The following is a 6,640-nucleotide window of genomic DNA, read 5'->3' as shown; positions in this document are numbered from 1 at the left end:
AAGAAGAAGCGCTATTTTGGTTCCCATGTGGGGAAAAGGGGATAAGGCTGAGCGCCACACCAGCCACCCCGAGCCACCCTCGGTTCTTGAGAGGAGAGGTGGAGAAAGGGGAGTGGCAGGGCAGGAGCGAGCGTGCCGGTTTGCCCCCCTCTTGCTGGAGCATTCGACGTCACGGCCGTCGACAAGCGCACTGGCGTGCAGCCGCCGCGCTCTCTCAATCCACTAAAAATATGGCCAACTGCTGGAAATTACGTGAAATAAACGCTGTTTATAGGAACAGTCATGTCGTCCGAGTCGAATGTAAGTGTTTTAGAAGATTTTTCACATTTTTGTTCAGTATCTCTTTAAATATTCTGTAAGTTTTCATGCGATTAATTGCTCTTTCAACGTGTATGTGTAACGAAGCAATCCTCCTTGGCCTGGTGACGTCTCCTTGAGAGAGCTGAGGCCTGGCTGTGAAAGAAATAAATGGTTATCTGGCATGTTTTCAACTACGATAACAATCAAGCATTAGTAATCCATTCCATACCTTTTGTAAAGGCAGGCATGTTCAGCTTGACGCCTAGCAGCTCAATATTTCGGCTTGGGCTGAATCCTCTCTCCGCCATGATCTCATCTCCAGGACCCAGCAGGTCTTCAATGCCACAGTCGCTAGTTATAAATTTGTCAGAGGCTCGTCCTCCATAAGTATCTGACACGTACATAATGTAGCCATTCGGCGCAATGGCCACCAGAAACTTCACAGTGTTGTGAGCCTTGTAGCTACTGTAGGTCTGCGCTCGAGGCATTAGCTTCCTCAATCGCTGCAGGAAAACCTCCGTGCAATCAATAATGCATGTAGCTCCCTCATAATCAGTGTTCAGAAAGGAAGCTGGCATGCTGTCTCTATTACATTCCTGGGTAGCCAGAGAACCACTTTTTTCATTATCTTGCCGAGTGCATACAATGTGTGCTTCATGATGCTGTCTACTGAAGCAAGAGGCTTATGAAAAATCCCGGCCAAGTGCCCATAAAGAAGGCCTAGGCGTAGCCTCATCAAGGTCATCAAAAGTTGATCTATGCAAATGTTGAAAAACTTCTTGGGTCCTTCAACTGTGATGGCCTTCGATAAGTTCTGAAAAACATCTTTACTGATGCCTGTATATAAAAAGGCAATCATCCTCTTGAAGGGTTGCTCCAAATATTTCACATTTGTCCGCAGAGGTCAGGACGGTTGTTCTTGCATAGTTGTGGCCGTCTGGCAATATGCTTTCCCACTGGGTAGACTGAACTTTCCTTACATGCAACCTGTTTACAGAAACAGGAGAGATTCATGAGCTACTGCTGCTGAAGAAGCAGCAGAACCGCAGTGAGACAAGGAGCAAAGAAACAGGCTAATATTCTGCATTTTATCTTGAAGGCACATCAAGGAGAATATTTTTTGTCAAAAGATCTTTAACCTTCGACTGACTTTGTGAAGTTGAAGTGTATATACCTTTTATTAAAATTCGTTTGTCTGATGTGGGATTTCATACACACAGTCGCATGACAGAAAGGAAACGTAGCACTTGCTGTTGGTAAACAACTTATAGCAAATAGAATACTGCTGGCCAGCTGGCTTTTCAAATTCATACTTGTAAAGCATTTCCGCATATTTTTAAAGGGACCACCAACCGATTTTTATCGACCCAGTTTTTTACGGTGCAACAGAAAGCTCACCCTTCATAGTATTTGTAGCTGCAGTGGTTGATCCCAAAAGCACATGGTTATTTTATAAGTGGTAATTTTCGATCTGAAAGGCCCTTAAACTGTACGTAGACATGCTCCAGCAACGCTGTGAAGCGGGGGGAGCAGCGACGCAGCGACATTGGCGGCATGCTGATATGCAGGGTCAGCGGCGCAGCGACATGCTGATTAACGGGCTCCGCTCTCCCATGCTGAGTCGTGCTACCACAAATGAGTAACTATTGTTGACTAGCGGGAAGCTCGGGACGGTATTATGAAACAATATTGAAAAAAGAAAAAAAAAACGGAAAAATTTTCTCATTCAGCGCGATTAGAACCGAGGTCGCGCAGGGATGCTAGGGCTTTCTAACCGCCGCAGACATGAACGAAAAAGTTACGACTCCGTCAGAGCAGTAACGTTGACACATAACCTGACACAAAAAAAAAATCCGGGAGGAATCGAACTGATGACCTGCAGCCATAATACTATGTAGAGCGCACTAACCAACTACCCCACGAACACCATACGACGTGGGCGTCTAAAAGGACCAAAACTCTACGGTAAAGTGGCCCCGTCACTTTTACGACGGTACTGCGCTGACAGGCCCCGTCACCGTAGTAACCGCTTTACGACTGGTCGGTGACAAATTTTCGCCACACAATGAAGCAGAATCACATGAACCGTTTTATTTTCATTGCTTGTGCCTCATGCAAGGCGAAAGGTCACAAGCAGAAGCAATGTGCAGATTTTCTGCTGAGGCATTATTACTCAGCAGAAAATCTGCACATTGCTGCTGGTTGTGACCTTTTGCCTTGCATGCCATGCACTGCAGAATTGTTCACACTTGGGCTGTGCCGCCTTGTCTTGAAGGGCTTCAGTGCATAGGAAAGGTGGTCTGCAGTGCGAGGCTTGGTGCTTTTGACAGCGCTTTGATTCCTAGGCCTCTTGATACGTGGTAGCCATCCACAGCATAAAATGCTGGCTTAGGTGCCTTGCACCTTCCGAGGAACCTGTCCTGCAGTGGTAAACATCATACACAATGAACCATTCTCATTAAGCAGATTTTTCGTGTGTTGGTACATTAAAATGTAATTACCCGTCGAATGGAATGCTAAGAATTAGTGCTGAAATACTAAATTTTATCGAGTGCCTATTTCACTGCATGCTTGTATCAAACATTCAAAGTTCGCTACTTGCACAAGTGGTAACGCTGCTGCAATATCATTACTTTATAATTTTACATACATAGTACTGTCATGCATTATCATATGATTTATTTGTGACTCTCAGAATTTTCACTATAATGAGAGAGGGCACACATGGCAAGTCAGTGCAGTAAGAGGAAAAGTAAGTTGACCACGAACTGTAAAGTGAATAATTTTGTGCAAGTTATAATTAGAGCACATAATAAAGGATTGTTGCAGAAGTTGAAGAAGCTGGTCAGGATTGAAAAGTGAGACAAAGAGCTGTGTGTGACTTATCTGTTCGCAAATTTTGTAGAGTACAAATGCAACTATCATGGTGAGCAATGCTTTTAAGGGACAGTGGCAGGTGATTGCAATCATTAATTCAGTGTGGAATGAATGAACGCAAGTAGCAGTACCGCAATGTGGAACATTTGTAGCTCACAGTAAGTGAAAAGAATAAACGCGTTATCAAGCAAGACCAAAGGTAAGGGTTTTAATAGTAAAGCTTGTGAACGAGGCTAAGGTGATAAATGTCATGTCAAAGGAAAAAAGGCTTACGTTATGGTACATTGTGCTCCATTTTAGTGACACTAGCTATGAATCGTCAATTATATGCGATGAAACATGCAGTGTCATTTTGGGCAGCTTCTAATTTGTGGAGTAGGGTAGTATCCCTGGAATAATGCAAACTCCAATGAAAGCCTAAGTTCAGCTATATAATTCTTTTAATGTAACTGGAGAAGAGCGCATGTGTCTGCATAAGTATCCTAACGTGTATTTGCATTTTAGCATAATGTCTTTGATATGATACTTCCATGAATGATTACTGCAAAGGTCAACATTTCATATTTGTAAAATGAAATGGGTTCAAGGGTAATTCTATTCAGCGTATATTTAGGGCTTGGGTATATAGGGCTACACAAATTTGCAGTATCTTTTTCCGTCCATGTTACAACGTAAAAATGTTCTCATACCTCTAAGTTAATGTAGACAAAGTTGTCTACTGCAGCAATGTGCATCTTCATTATTTGGTTCACCCGCTGCCTCTTTCCGTGTTGTCCGCTCCTCTCACCAAGGAGTGGCGGTATTGAGAACCACAGCACCTTTTGGGCCACTGTGGAGGCGCAGCTCAAGACACGCTGCAAAACGAAATATCACTTTGGAATAAGTACACGAATGCACAACTTCCTACCGCTGGACCTACAAAATCGGGCGGTTCGTGAAAGTGGCATTGATGCGCGACAACGCAAAAATAACTTACGTTTTTATCAGGGTCACAGCAACGTCGTGGACAACAATAAATATCTGCTATTAAGGGGAGACACTGGTCTCGAAACGAAAAGTTTTATTATTGGAGATATTGTAATGAAATTGGGTGTGTATATGTATTTCTTCCTCCTGTTTTCAAAAATATAATTAGTTTTCATGTACTTCAATTAGTTATCAAATTGTGAGAGCATAAGTGAAATCTAATTAGGTAATTTCTTACGGGTCATTAAGACACTTTCCCTCAGTATTTTTAGGTTCTGTTTAAGATGCAGCTGTAGCCAAAGACCTGCCATGTGGAGCTATGCTATTTATATTGTCACTGAGATATATCATCATATAAGAACTTTCAATTGTATTGACATTGTGTAATCTTGAAATGCAATTAGCTCACATTATTGTTCACAAAATTTCATATGTTCATCTTAGCCACAAAAAAATAGCATAGCTCCACAGTCCTATTTCTTACGAATTCAACGGTATAAAATTTATCAAAATTACCTTACAAAAACATAATGAAAAGATCCGTAAGGCTGGTCAAGTTGGCAAAAATGTGAAGCTGAGAAAATCGCGTTTGAAGATTGACACGCACTGTATAAATTTCTAAAAGGAACCTTTAACCATAAATTTTATTCACATGTTCCCCATCTGTTTCCCTTCAAACAAAACAGAAAGTGTCTTGTTCCACCCAAGGAATCATATCTAAAAAAATTTTCCAATGTGCAAAGCATGATCAAAACCCCACCATGACAAGCGGCTGGGGGGTTCTGGAAAAGCCATGGGGTATGAGGCTCAAGCGACTGGCTGCTCATGTCTTTTCAGTCCTTTAGGAAGAACCTTCTAGATGTTAGGCAGCATGTTACCCTGGGTAATAGGTGCTATGCTTGAGAGAATACCTTCAAAGTAGTCCAGGACTGTAATCTTCAGTGCACCCGTTTTGTGTCTCCTTGCAAGAGTCTTTTTTGTGTTGGTGCTCTTCAGATGAGTTGCATTTGCCTTGCGTAAACGCAGGGAGTCTTTTTCTAGGCTGTGGTCCCAGGCACAGCCGAGACAAAAGTTTGAGTAAACAACATGGTCAATTACAAGGCCAGTGTAGAGCTCAATGATGCAGCCCACACCTATGTGTGAGCTCCGACCTCGCGTCATCCATGAGCCGTCGAACACAACATCGATGTTCCCTATGGGGTTCAGGAAGTCTGTATACAGCTCTTTTATTACTGCCACACTAGCAGCTTCACTTTCAGTCGCTGTGTTTTCGCAGGCTTTCACTAAACTTTTTAGGTGTCCCTGAAACGTCTTGTGGTGCAAGCCTCGGTGCGAAAGGTTCATACACGCACAAAAGTCCGAAAGGGCAGTAACACTTTGCCTATCATCTGTATCCCCTTCATGGCCCTCATGTTTGACTTCGAAGGGAGTGATGGTGGCAGTTCCGCTCACTCTCGGAGAAGAAACTTGCTTCTTCTCGAAATCACAACTGCTGCAAGAAAAAATAAGCTTTACCGCAAGGCCGTACTCCTTGTCCGTTGCCTTCCTCACGCTGAGACTTTTTGCGTCGCATTTGTCGCACTTCGCTTGTGCAAAAAAGTATTCAAAACTTTCATATCGACGAGCAAAAAATCGGTCCCGGCGTCACCGGTCTGGCACTCCGCGCTTACTCCAAGAAGGTCGAACTTGCGCTGGGTAGCCGACTTTCCAGACAGAACGGTCTTCGTTTGCGCCGATCTCTCAACTCGCTGCGCCTGCTCCGCCGTTGAGTAGTACGCGGCATCAACCCGAAGTGTTTCGCTAGTCGAACTTGGTCCCACGGTGTCGTCAGTTGAAGTTCCCGGCAGGTCCAAAGGGTCCGGCCGCGACTCCAACTCCGCTGCCGACGGTGCACTTGTAGCCGGCGCCTTCTTGTTCCAAGCCCGTTTTTTACGGCTTCCAAAAGCTCGTTGCGTCGATGGTTTCAGACGAGAGTCTCCAGGCATCTCGATCGCGTGGATAAACTACCGGCACAAAGTAGAGACACGGTCCGTCGAGAAACACGCACGATCGCAAAAGCAGGCGCACACAAACGGACAGCCACGGCGGAGAACCAAACACAAAGAAAAAAAAAAATGACGTGTCGGTCGCGCCAGCCAATGGGAGACTCGGAAAGGCGCGCTTGAAAAGCGCGCCGCGTGAGAGCCAATCAGTGGCCTGGAAACGACCTTCAGAAAACCCGCGACGGCGGCCGTTCTGCTTGAGCGACGCCATTTTGAGATGGCGCAAAATGTGCACAAAGAAAACAGCTTCAAATCTAGCCCAAGATGGCGGCGCTCGGCCCGCTGCAACGCTCATGGCGCGCGCGGGAAGTTCGAACAAATTTCGTCCTTTTGGGGACATTTTAGTGCTGCCGGGGTGCTTTGAAAGCCGATTTTATCGCGTTTCCCGACCGAATTTAGCGTTAGCAATTTGAGAGTAGGTGCTCAGAAGTACAAACGCCTCGAAAATAAGCTTT

At 44.7% G+C, this 6,640-nt stretch overlaps 1 pseudogene; it reads right to left on the bottom strand.

The window, feature by feature from the left end:
• Positions 1-345: 345 nt before the first annotated feature.
• On the bottom strand, positions 346-1,287 carry LOC125758133 (uncharacterized; annotated as a pseudogene).
• Between the last annotated feature and the right edge of the window lie 5,353 nt (positions 1,288-6,640).

This window comes from Rhipicephalus sanguineus, chromosome 4, assembly GCF_013339695.2.
Source record: "Rhipicephalus sanguineus isolate Rsan-2018 chromosome 4, BIME_Rsan_1.4, whole genome shotgun sequence".
Classification (NCBI taxonomy): Eukaryota; Metazoa; Arthropoda; class Arachnida; order Ixodida; family Ixodidae; genus Rhipicephalus; species Rhipicephalus sanguineus.
The sequence above is the reverse complement of the archived record's forward strand: the minus strand, read 5'-3'. Positions and strand labels throughout refer to the sequence as shown.